General features: G+C 43.2%; 1 protein-coding gene across 2 annotated transcripts in view; it reads left to right on the forward strand.

The window, feature by feature from the left end:
- FUOM (fucose mutarotase) overlaps positions 1–13651 on the forward strand; it is a 96656-nt gene that overhangs the window by 39698 nt on the left and 43307 nt on the right. The window lies entirely within an intron of this gene.

Genomic DNA, 13651 nt, shown 5'->3' on the forward strand with positions numbered 1-13651 from the left:
TTAAGAAGTGTGCTTGATGCAATAGGATTTTCCATAGCGTCCCTCTAGACCGGCACAGATGGGTTATGTACTCCTACCATTAGATGGAGACTGAGAAAAAATGAGCTTTAAGTAAGCTGTGCAGACCCCAGGAAGCTAGTTTGTTCTCAGTCTCAGCAGATGGTAACAGCCAGCACAGTCCTGATAGCTGTGGGCCCGGGGGGAGGGGTCAGGTTTGTTCCCTTGGGGATGGTCTTTCTTTCTTTTCTTTTTTTTTTTAACTTTAAACCAATCTCGGAAGAAAAAACAAGATCTCCCACTCAATAAAAAAAATAAATAACTAAATAAAAAAGAAGCAAAAGTTTCAACATCTGACTGCTGGACTGGGATTGAGGCTTGTGGAGGTCTCTTGTACCCTGGGGGTGTCATACCTAGGTGGCTGGATCCCTCCCCCTTCCCCCTTCTGGGACCTCTTGGAATACCCTTGCTTGGAAAGCCTCGGCTGTCTGACTCTGTCTGGTGGCAGACCGGCAGCTTAGAGAGCCTGAGGGGTGTGCCTTAGTCACAAAAAAAAACAAAAAACGGTGTTGAAGCAGTTATTACTCTTGCCTTTTGCTGCTCCAGCAATTGTCCCCCCCCCCAACTGTTTGTGTTGGTTCTTTACATGTGCTGCTCAGTGGGGTTTCCTCGGGGTTACCGCAGACCCAGTGGGAGATGGCCTCGTAGCGGCTGAAGCACTGTGCAGTTTGCCAGCACCGGAGTGTTGATGCAGCAGGACACTGTGCCTTTTGTGCTGGATGCTGCAAGAGTTGTGTCAGCTCCCGTTGGTGGGGCTAAGTTTTTCTGGTGAGCAGGTTCAGGAGGCAGCTCCAATTTCGGTGGGAACTGCCGCCATCTTGCATGGCATGTCAGGGCCCGATCAGCCTCCGCATTTGGAGCTGATCTTATCACACAGGGCCCTGCAGGTTGATCTGGCTCTGCCGGGTCCTTCGGGGGAGGATTTCCCTGAGGAATTGTCCTGGCCATGTACATAGCCTTTTGTTTAAAACAGGTTGGGGCTTTAGCTGAACTGCAACAGGGGGCTGCACTGCAGAGGGGTCCTTTTCCTTGCCTCCTTTTAAACGGCGTCAAGAGAGAGGGGACTGGAAAGAGGAGGAGGACCTTTTTGGAGTGTGGTTCCTCTGTGTCTAGGGCTTTACCAGGCTGGTCCAGGAATGAGGATGCAATGAACCAGGAGCAGCCTTCGGGGTACAATGCTTGGCAGCAGTAGTTGTGTTTTTCATCGTGAGGAGCTGCAAGAGCTCATTCTGCAGGTGTTGGTTTTGAAATTTGAGGGAGATGCCTAGGGGGGAACCACAGACGGTGGATCCGTTTTATCAAGGGTGTTAGGATATCTTCTCAGTCTTTCCCCATGCATCAGGGATATCATTCAGGCACAGTGGGATTCTCCAGATGCTGTCTTCCGAATTGCGAAGTCTATGATCCTTCTTTATCTCATTCCGGAACAGGATAGAGAGACTTTGCAGTTGCACATATGAGCCTGTGCCCATGGTCCTAGGTCTATCCCAACACATGCATGTAATCCCGTGCAGCTTGACAACTCTGTGTTCCAGAAAGGACACTAATCCCTACTTGGTCTTGAAATTCCCTCTTAAGTACTCGAGTTCTTGGGAAGGAATCAGTCTGAGACATTGAAGAAGTTGAATCACTTTTGCTATAGCCTCTTTGCATTCCTGAAATGTGGGGGCCTGGATTACCACGTCTATGTAAGGATGAACTCTGATTCCTTTCTAACAAAGATAGGCTGCTATTACCACTGTCACATTAGAAAAGGGTTTCAGTGCTGTGGCTAGTCTCAAAGGCATGGCCCAGAACTCAAAATGATTGCCAGAAATCATAAGCCTCAAGTATTTTTTGATGTGGTGGCCAAATCAGAAAGTGAAAATAAGTTTATTTGAGATCCAACAATGTTAAAAATACTCCTGGAGGAACCACTGCTATCACAGATCTTAATCTCTCCATCTTGAAACGTTTTATCCTTAAGGCTTTGTTCACCCCTTTGAGATCCAGGATTGGTTGAAATGTGCCTTCTTTATTTGGAAACACAAAATAAATGAAATATCTTCCAGTCCCCCGCTCTTGGACTGGCAGTGGAACCACTGCTCTGAGATCTAAGAGACTGTGAAGAATAGTTTGAACTGCTGCCATTTTGATTGGAGCCTTGCAAGGAGAAATTAAAAAAAAAAAAGTCTGAAAGAGGACAAGCAAATTCCACCTTGTATCTTTGACTTAGTGCGTCTAAAACCTACTGGTCTGATGTGATTTGGATCTAGGAACAAAGAAATCTGCCACCTACATGATTCCCTAAGGGATGGATCCTAGGGAGGATGTGACTGTCCCTTCTTGCAAAGGATGGGAAGTTTCACAGGAACTGACTCCTTACTAGAGACCTGCACGGGAATGGGGTTTGCAGGAATCTGTGGAACCTGCGGGGATGGAAGCAGTTTCTGTGGAATTCCCGTGGGGATACAAACAATTCCTGTGGGGTTCCCATGAAAGTGCAAGCTACACTTGTGTCAGCCTCTCATCTACCAAGTACCAAGTTCTTTTGAGTGCTGTCTCCTCCTCCTTCTCCTTGCTTTAACAGCACAAATGTGGAAAGTCTTCCATTAAGGAGGTGGTAGAGACACAAATGAAGGAATGCAAAAAGGCATGGGATAACACAGAGGATCTCTAATTAGAAAATGGAAGTTATAAAAAACCTAAACTTAAATGGCTGCATGTGTCGAGTGACGCTTAGATGGCGACTCTGGCTGTGATTAACTAGGGCAGACTTGTATGTTCTGTGTCTAATATATGGCAATCTGGTTTAGGATGGGCTGGAAATGGCTTAGACAGCAACTTCAGCTGCTGGAACATGAGGACAGCTCTGGACAGACTTTTACGTTCTGTGTCCCACAAATAAGACGAATAGACTGGAGTGGGCTTCGACAGCAGCTCCAGCAGTTGGAACATAAGGATAGAGCCAGATAGACTTCTTTGGTCTATGGCCCAGAAACACCAAAGAAAGAACATAATCAAATATATATTATCACACTCATTGATTTAATCATGAATAGATAATGAGTGTGACTATTGGGCAGACTGAATGGACCGCTCAGGTCTTTATTTGCCATCACTTTCTATGTTACTATTAATCCTCTTTGCTCCCAGGCTGATGCGCAGACCTCAGCTCTGACTCAAGCACGAGCATCAGATGTCACATGACCTACTGACATGTACATGTGGTGACCTCTTAGCACACAGTGCCAGTGAATCAGAGACAAATCTTACATGTGTGCACCAGAGTGTCCTCATCCACTAACAAATTCCTTTCTGAGACAACATCATGACTGCTCCTCCAGTGCCTCTGGTATTTTTACTCTGTGACACATCGGAAGCCTGTGTGCATCACAGCAAGTAAGACATCTACTCTCTCTGTGGCCAAGGCTCCCAATCAAGTGTTGCTCCATGATCTACAGTTTTCCACCGCTCAGTGAAAGAAGCCATCTAGTGGATTGAATTGAGAATCTAGCTGGTTCTGGGGGATAAACCTGTACCTTCCCCTTCCTGTTTCCCACAGCCAAAAAGTAACAATCAAGGAAAAAGTATCCATGGAGTCCTCACCAATCATTAACATCTGCTTAGCACATCTTGAATCCCCAAGCAACAGGCAAGTTCTATGACTGCAAAACTTCAGAAACACAAGAAAACTACTAGCCTTTTCTACAGTCTTGCATGGTGTTGGTAGCAAATGCAGTAGAACTCCATGAAGCAGATGCTAGGGTGTTATTCACACTTCTGCTCTTACCAGTAATGGGGCTGCTATTCCTCTTCTCATAAGCACAACTCATAAAGAGACCTTTAGTGAATAGGGCCCTAAGGGACCTTGACAAAATAATGTCTCTAACTAATGAATTTTTTTTTGCTTAATGGAATGTACTTAATCTACAATATTAATCAAGGAACATTCTCCCTTTTAATTACCATGCACAACTCTATGGAATATAAATTATAGGTTTAGCACAGAGACACTGAGACATTAATAATTAAACATCTTTGTAATATTAAGCACTGATTCCTTCTGTTGCACTAAATACTGCAGGAGAAGCAGCTACCCATTATCACTAAAAGCAAGAACAGAAGACTTGGATACCTTACGACCTACAAAAAGAAATGAAATAATAGAGTAATTGAAAAACTACAATGTATACTGTGTAGGTAAACAAATCAGCATAGCCATAACAAAACTATCAGTGCTTATTTTCTGATATTTGCTAATTAAAAACTTCTGGTGAAAAAATCACAACTGATGTTTTAAGTATTTTTCTTCAGTATTAACATGTTTAAAAATTCTAAATTATTGCAGCTTATTAAAATAGAAAAACTGAGGCAAAGCTCATAACAATTTCTTGCTGTTCACTTCTCAGGAGCAACAAAAAAAAAAAAAAGTCCCCTCTATGGATGGGCACAAAAAATAAAATGTTTTTGGTCTGTTTATAGGTTATTTTCAGACATCTTTCCCTATCTTCAGGTATTTTATCAATTTGTTTCAGACATTTGTGTTAAAAATATTTTTAAAGTGTGTTAGAACTTCTAACACGTGTACTAATTGATTTAGCACATATTAATTTGTAGGTTATCACACATTGAATCAGTTTAGCCTTGAGGGGTATGTCTACTAAAGGGTGTTAAGCTTACTGCACATGAAAATTCTTACTGCAAAGTATGTTAAAGTGCTTTTCAGTAAGTAACCTTTTTGTATACACTAACCCCCTTGATTACTAAACTGCACACTAGGGGCTGCTGTGCACTAATGCCGACACAGCCCATTCAAAGTGAATGGGCTGTGTTGGCATTGCTGTGCGGCATCTGCTAGCGAGGCTTAGTAAACAGAGGAGTAAGTCTGTGTTATTTATATTTTTGTATTTATTTGTGGAGGGGGCATTTCAGTAGTGTAATGGATGTAAATGTGCTATTCAGCTAGTACATCAACATTTGCATACACTAACTGGTTAGTGCATCTATAATGCAGGAGCCCTGTGTTATTTTTTTCAGGTTATGCACACTAATGCAAACTTTAGTGTATGACCTGGAAAAGAAATACCTGAAAATGCTATAGTTCTTGGGTGTGCTAGAAATGGGCTTAGTGCACGTGCTAAACCCATTTACTAATGAACTTAATAGGCATACTCCTAAATCTTTCAAGTTGCACTAAATCAAATGAATGCACATCCCTAGTCCCCACTGAAGTCTCAGATGACATGAAATGAGGAAACAAACTGTAGATTTCAATTCATTCTTACTAGACATCTCTCTGTTTTACACAGCCCTTACATAAGCATTACAAAGGTATCATTCAAGACCTAAGGAAAGACCTAAAACTGCTGATCAATGCATGACAACCACACATTAGCATGGTACTGGAAGACTGGAGGGTGGACAATGTAACGCCAGTTTTTAAAAAGGGTTCCAGAGATGAGCCAGGAAATTATAGACTGGTGAGCCTGACGTTGGTGCCGGGCAAAATGGTAGAGACTATTAGAACAAAATTACAGAGCATATGCATAAGCATGGATTAATGAGCCGGCTCTTTTTAATGTCTTTGTGAATGATATTGCGGAAGGGCTATCTGGTAAGGTTTGTCTCTTTGTGGATGATACCAAACTCTGCAACAAGGTGGACCCCCTGGAGGGTGTGAATGACATGAGGAAGGACCCAGTGAAGCTGGAGAAATGGATTAATTTTGGCAACTAAGATTTAATCCCAAAAAATGTAGGGTCATGAACTTGGGTCGCAAGAATCTGAGGGAATGGTACAGTATAGGGGGTGAAGTGCTTCAGTGTATGAAGAAAGAGCGGGACTTGGGGGTGATTGTGTTTGATGACCTTAAAGCTTCCAAATAGGTAGAAAAAGCGATGGTCAAATCAAGAAGGATGCTTGGATGCATAAAAAGAGGGATGACCAGCAGGAAAAAGAAGGTGATAGTGCCATTGTATAAGTCTCTTGTGAGGCCCCATTTAGAGTACTGTGTGCAGTTCTGGAGTCTGCACCTACAAAAAGATTTTTTGTGTTCAAGACTGCTTACAAAATTAGTAAGCAGTCTTTGAACACAAAAAATATAGGGACAGGCTTATGAACCTCAACATGTATACGCTGGGAGAGAGGAGATATGATAGACACATGTACATTTCTCAAGGGCATTAATGTACAGGAAGTGACCTTTTTCAACTGAAGGAAAGCTTTGGGATGAGGGGGGCATATGATGAAGTTAAGAGGGAATAGGCTTAGGAGTAATCTAAGAAAGCATTATTTCACAGAAAGGGTGGTGGAAGCGTGGAATGGCCTCCTGGTGGAGGTTGTGGAGTCGAGGACTGTGTCAGAATTTAAAAAGGCATGGGGTAAGCATGTGAGATTGCTTAGGAAAAGGAAGAGTTAGGGGTTATAGAGGATGGGCAGACTGGATGGGCCATTTGGCTGTTATCTGCCATCATGTTTCTATGTAAAATGGATTTAGTCAATGGAAATCCTGCCTCACCAATCTATAGTGTGCATCAGTGGCGAAGAAAACAAATAGAATGTTAGGAATTATTAGGAAAGGAATGAAAAACAAAAATGTGAGAATGTTATAATACCAGAGGATGTAGTAACCATGGTTAGAGTATCTGGGTTTTGAAAAGTCCATAGTCTGTTACTGAGACAGACATGGAGAATCCACTGCTTGCCCTGGGATTGGTAGCATGGAATGTTGCTACTATGTGGGTTTCTGCCAGTTACTTGTGATCTGGATTGGCCACTGCTGGAAACAGGATACTGGGCTAGATGGACTATTGCTCTGACCCAGTATGGTTATTTTTATGTTCTTTGTATTGCTCGAATACGGTGTGCAATTCTGGTCACCACATCTCAAACAAGATATAGTGGAATTAGAAAAGGGCAACGAAAATAATAAAGAGGATGAGATGACTTCTTTATGCGAGTGGAGTGGAGTGGCCTAGTGGTTAGGGTGGTAGACTTTGGTCCTGAGGAACTGAGTTCAATTCCCAGCACAGGCAGCTCCTTGTGACTCTGGGCAAGTCTCTTAACCCTCCATTGCCCACCGCATTGAGCCTACCATGAGTGGGAAAGCGCAGGGTACAAATGTAACTAAAATAAAAAATGAGGAAAGGCTAAAGCCACTAGGGCTCTTCTGCTTGGAGAAGAGATGGCTGAGGGGAAATGTAATAGTGGTCTATAAAATACTGAGTGGAATGGAATGGGTAGACATGAATCGCTTGTTTATTCTTTCCAAAAACACTAGGACTAGGGGGTATGCAAAAAAGCTACTAAGTAGTAAGTTTAAAACAAACTCTACATGTAATTAAACTCTGGAATTCATTACCAGAGAATGTGGTAAAAGCAGCTAGCTTAGAAGAGTTTTAAAAAAGTTTGGATAATTTCCTAAAAGTCCATAAGTCATTACTGAGATGGGAAAATCCACTGCTTAATTCTAGGACAAGCAGCATAAAATCTGTTTTACTCTTTTGGGATCTTGCCAGGTATTTATGATCTGGATTGGCCAGTTAGAAACAGGATACTGGACTTGATAGACCTTCAGTCTTTCCCATTATGGCAATGCTTATGTTTTTATGTTCTTACATAGCAGCAGAACTGAAAACAGCCCCAGTAATTACATAATGCGTCCTCTCATTCATAAAAACTCATGCCACATATCTAAATTGAAGAAGGAAGAATAAAGAAGGCAAAGCTGCTTTCCATGCCATATAGAACAATGCCGAATAGACTGTTCAATAATTACTAGGAAGGAACAGCAACAGAGAGAAAAAACAACTTGGAAAGTCATATGTAGATGGTTGTAGTCCACCTAATAAAGGGGTCAATATTCAAGGGGGTTTAATCAGGCAGGATAGTGTTGCTAGTTTAGGGGCAGTCCGGGAGTAGAATTCAGATGGAGCCATTATTTAACCAGTTAGCAGAGATATTCATTCCACTAACCAACTAAGTATGCAGATAAAGGAAATGATTATCATGCTGAATGGTCAAATTTTATCCGCAGAAAAAGGAGCAAACGTTGAGAAGCGGCAAAGGTAGTGCTGGTACTTACATGTTTAGCAGCAATATTCAACAAATAGATGTTATGCATTTAAAATTAGGCCTGCTAAATATTAGGCCTAACTCTAAACCAGGGCCGACTGAAGGGACTGTGTCACCCTGAGTCAACTTTTACTTTGGCGCCCCCACCACCACCTCAGCGCTCCTTCACATCAGCTGCCTTCTAGCTAGCCAGCTCATCCCTATAACCCTAGGGGTCCTGTGGATGACTGGGGCAGGATTGAGCCTTGCTTATTCTTGCATTTGTGGTTCCTTCTTCAAAATGGTGCTGTTAAAGGGTTCAAGTTGTCATAAAAGAAAATAGCTCTTATATGGCAGCTTGAAGGTCCCCCCCTACCATTTTGAAGAAGGCTGTAGAACATCAACACACCTACTTGGAAAACTAAGCAAGCCAGATTACAGTTCCTCAATCTTTTATGTGAACGGCCCTAAATTATGGATTACATTCCATCTTATTTTCGAAAGAGAAAAACGCCTATAGTGCGACCTAAATCGGGAGATAGACGTTTGTCTCGCAAAGGCGCCCAAATCGGTATAATCGAAAGCTGATTTTGGGCGTTTCCAACTGCACTCCGTCGCGGAAACGAATAAAGTTGACAGGGGCATGTCAGAGGCGTGGTGGAGGCGGAACTGGGGCGTGGCTATTAGCCGAGGAGAGAGGGGCGTCTTTAGCTGATAATCGAACAAAAAAGGCGTTTTTACCGTGATTTTGGGTCACTTTTTTTGGACCCTTTTTTTTCATGAACAAGTCCCAAAAAAGTGCTCCAACTGCCCAGATGACCACTGGAGGGAATCGGGGATAACCTCCCTGGACTCCCCCAGTGGTCACTAACCCCCTCCCACCAAAAAAAAACCCACTTTAAAAACTTTTTTTCCAGCCTGTATGCCAGCCTTAAATGCCGTACCCACCTCCATGACAGCAGAATGTGTTCGATCCTCTCATAGCCTTTCCCTGGGTCAGATGTGGCTCTCGGGTGCAGTACAGGGTCACATCAGCATTGCATTGTGGTGGGTGTAGAGTATTGGGCTCCGTGATTTCATTAGCTTGTGTTACAGTCTCACGATGTTGGTAGTTGGTAGGCTCTTCTCCCATGGTGCTTTTCCCCCTGCCTACTAGGTCAGAGTGTGCCCTGTTGTGTTTCCTGTTGTAGTCCATGCGGTAGTGGCCATTTTTTAAAGCCAGTTTTAGTTCCCTTTCCTGTGTTAGCCACGTTAGAGAACTTAGTTCTTCCCTTGAATGTGGCTGAAAGAGGGCATTGTACAGCATTCTGCCAGCTCTGACCTACTGCTCATCTCAGTACCAGGGAGACTCGTTGCCAGTGGGGCACAACCTCTGATCTGCAGTTAACTGTGAGTAAAGGCGGTTATTCCAATAAAGGACGTTTTTGGAGAGATTAGTCTTCAGGTGTCAACTGGTGTGCCAATGTTATATAGCAGCAACCAGTCCTAGAGGCCTGCGTGTATGCAGGTCCCTGGAGCACTTTTAGTGGGTACCGCAGTGCACTTCAGCCAGGTGGCCCCAGGCCCATCCCCCCCCCACCTGTAACACTTGTGCTGGTAAATGGGAGGCCTCCAAAACCCACTGTACCCACATGTAGGTGCCCCTTTCACCCCTAAGAGCTATGGTAGTGTTGTACATTTGTGGGTAGTGGGTTTTGGGGGAGGGGGGTTGGGAGCTCAGCACCCGTGGTAAGGGAGCTATGCATGTGGGAGCTTTTTCCTGAAGTCCACCACACTGATCTAGGATGCCCTGTTGGTGTCCTGGCATATCAGGGGGGCCAGTGTACTACCAATCCTGGCCCCTCCCACGACCAAATGGCTCGGATTAGGACGTTTTTGAGCTGGGCGTTTTTAGTTTCCATTATCGCTAAAAAAAACAAACGCCCAGCTCAAAAACGTCCATTTTTTCGAAAATACGGTTCGGCCCGCCCCTTCACGGACCCATTCTTGGAGATAAACGCCCATGGAGATAGGCATTTCCGTTCGATTATGCCCCTCATTATCTCTCTCTTTGCATCTGGAGTGTAATCTGCAAGCTTTCAACAGGAATTTGAAAATGTTTTTATTTTAAAAACCTTTGATGTTGACTTGAACTGAAGTGGTGGTTTTATCTAACGGTCTTTCTATTTTGTTTTAATTGTATTGCGATGTTTGCTTTATTTTTATTGTGGGAGTTAATTTGTACCCCACTGAGGATTGTAGATTGTGCGGGATATAAATGTTTTTTATATATTCAGGTTACTATCCCCCTTGTTTACTAAGCCGTGTGGCAATGCTGACACAGCCCATTCAAAGAGAATAGGCTGTGTTGGCATTAGCGCATTGCAGCCGCTAACACGGCTTAGTAAACAGGAGGGTATATTTGCTAAAACATGATTTTGATGGAAAAACACTACATACTTTATGGCATACACTATTTGTGTCTGACTAGGTTATGCTAATATAATATAGTGAGTGGAGGAGTAGCCTAATGGTTAGTCCAGTGGGCTTTGATCCTGGCAACCTGGGTTCAATTGCCACTGCAGCTCCTTGTGACCTTGGGCAAATCACTTAAACCTCCATTGTCCCAGGTACAAAAAACTTAGATTGTGAGCCCTCTAGGAACAGAGAAAGTACCTGAATATATTGTGTACAGCGTTATGTACATCTAGTAGCACTATAGAAATTAGTAGTAGTAGTAGTGTATGCTGGAAGCTCAAGTTCGAACCTGAAGTGGCTGTAAACATTGCAAAATGTGGTGTTAAGATTGTTAGGCAATGGCAGAAAGAATGATCATATCCCTCTGTACTTTTGTACCATTGGTTGCTCATATCATATAGGGTAAAATTTTATATTGTTGATCCTAGCCCATAAAGCATATTATGGAGAATGTCCAGGGTATCTGCACTCTGACTCTCCCCTATACTCCAACCAGAAGCCTATGATATTTGCAAAATAATAGAATGATTATACCAGATCTGAAAAGAGCAAGATGGGCATCTGTGCAGTCTAAGGCCTTTTTTTTTTAATGTACGAATAATCTTCCACATTTTGCACATGCTGAAGCAAATTTTAATAAGTTTAAGGTTTTGTTAAAAATGTTATTTTTTAAACAGGCTTTTGATGTTGAATTAGAACATTTGAATAGAATATACTAGCAGGACATACTGGCCTTCAGGGCATAAGATTTAGGAGAAATGATATGTTTATTTTGTTAAGAGTGGCTCTTTGTGTGGATGTCATAGAGACTGTTAAGTACTATTTTTATTCACATCTTTGGGGGGTGGGAAGTGGTCAGTGACTGCTGGGGGAGTAAGGGGGGTTCATCCCTGATTCCCTCCAATGGTCATCTGGCCATTTAGGGCACCTTTTTGTGCCTTTTTCATTCTAAAAGGTCTAGAACAAAGCATTTAGATTTTTGCTCTCATCATTTTCATTTTGTTCCTTTATGGCTGTAAAACATCCAAGTGTTAGCCACACCCTAAGCTTCCCTAATCTCACCTTCAAAATGTCACCCACATGCTCCCTTTGTGATTTGGATGCATTGCAGACGAATTGCATAGATAGATGTTTGCAAAACATGCTTTGAAAATGCCAATTTGGACATTTTGAGAAGATTTTCATCCAAATGCTGCTTTATGACACTTTCGAAAATGAGCCCCATAGTGTCTGCTGAATACAGCTTTGCGGCAGGCTGCAACATTGAAAATGACGCTGCTCTAACTAAAACGCTGGCGCATGCACTTTTAAATCTTCAAACCTATAATCAGACCACCTTCATATTCACTACATAGATATTTCCCATTACTCTGTAACATTCTAATTGCACTAAAGCATATTTTTAATGAATGAAAAACTTACGTATTTATCAACCTTAAAACTGGATCAACTAAATCTCCACCGTGCTTAAAATACTAAAATACCAGCACATGCTCTATTAATACAAAATTCAATAGAAAGCCAAACTGAACCACCCCCATTACGATAACCTGAATCCAAAATTCAGGTTAATATTATAGTTTTCTCTATACTCGTGAAAGACAGTATTTGATCTAAAGGTTCATATTTAAGATTTTAAACAGATATCTTCTATGCCACAAACAGTCATCAGCACATTCTTACCGTGTTCTTAAAAATCTAGTCTCTTAAAGAAACACATTCCATTCAATAGCCTGATTCAGTCACTTCGGCTTCTCCAATGAGTTGAGCTTGTAGATCCACTGTGCCTATCTCCTTTTTAGCCTGTTGAGACGATCCCCCCTCCACCGCAGTTCCACAGGGGTTCAAGGTCATTCACAAAACATTTTAACTCATTGAATTTATGTATAAAAGCTATACAGTGCTCAACTAATGTTTCATTTAGTTTATGTATTTTTATATTAAATTTATGTTCCAGCACGTGTGAGTGGAGGAGTAGCCTAGTGGTTAGTGCAGTGGACTTTGATCCTGGGGAACTGAGTTTGATTCCCACTGCAGATCCTTGTGACTCTGGGCAAGTCACTTAACACTCCATTGCCCCTGGTACAAAATAAGTACCTGAATATATGTAAACCGCTTTGAATGTAGTTGCAAAAACCTCAGAAAGGTGGTATATCAAGTCCTATTTCCCTTTCCCTTTCAGATAGCTACTCGTCATTCTTACATAAATCTATTCAGACTTACAGTTGCTAAAGTGTTTCAGAAGATACTTCTTCGGGATTTATAAACTCAGCTGTACTGTAACCGAACAAATAATGCAGTTCATGTATATAATAATTTGTACCTCAAGGTTCTCTGGCTGGCTGGCTGGGTTCCTAACATCCTGACGTCAGCTCGCCTCCAGCATTCCCTTCCTTCTCACTGTCCTGCCCTCACGTAAAGATGAAATGACGTCAGAGGAGGGTGGGACACTGAGAAGGAAGGGAACGCTGGAGGCGAGCTGACGTCAGGATTTTACGAATCCAAGTGAAGGCAACGGAACACTGGAGGTGACGCAGAGGAGAATCGCTGGACATGGAGGGGAGGGGAGAATCACAGGACATGGATGGGAGGGCAGGGCACAAGACAATCGGACATGGAGGGGAGGATAGAATCGCGGGACATGGAGGGGAGGGTAGGGCAGAGGAGAATCGCTGGACATGGAGGGGGGCCAAAATCGCAGGACATGGAGGGGAGGGGAGGGGAGAATCATGGGACACGGTTGGGAGGGTAGGGCACAGGATAATCGCTGGACATGGAGGGGAGGACAGAATTGCTGGACATCGAAGGGAGGGTAGGGCAGAGGAGAATCGATGGATGGGAGGGGAAGAGAGGAGAGAATCGTGGGACACAGATGGGAGGGCAGAGGAGAATCGCTGGACATGGAGGGGATGGGAGGCGAGGGGAGAATCACGGGACATGGAGGGGAGGGGAGAATCGCGGGACATGGATGGGAGGGCAGGGCACAGGACAATCGCTGGACATGGAGGGGAGGACAGAATCGAGGGGAGGGCAGGGCAGAGGAGAATCGATGGACATGGATGGGATGGGAGGAGAGGAGAGAATCACGGGACACGGATGGGAG

The sequence above is a fragment of the Microcaecilia unicolor genome, chromosome 5 (genome assembly GCF_901765095.1).
Source record: "Microcaecilia unicolor chromosome 5, aMicUni1.1, whole genome shotgun sequence".
NCBI lineage: Eukaryota > Metazoa > Chordata > Amphibia > Gymnophiona > Siphonopidae > Microcaecilia > Microcaecilia unicolor.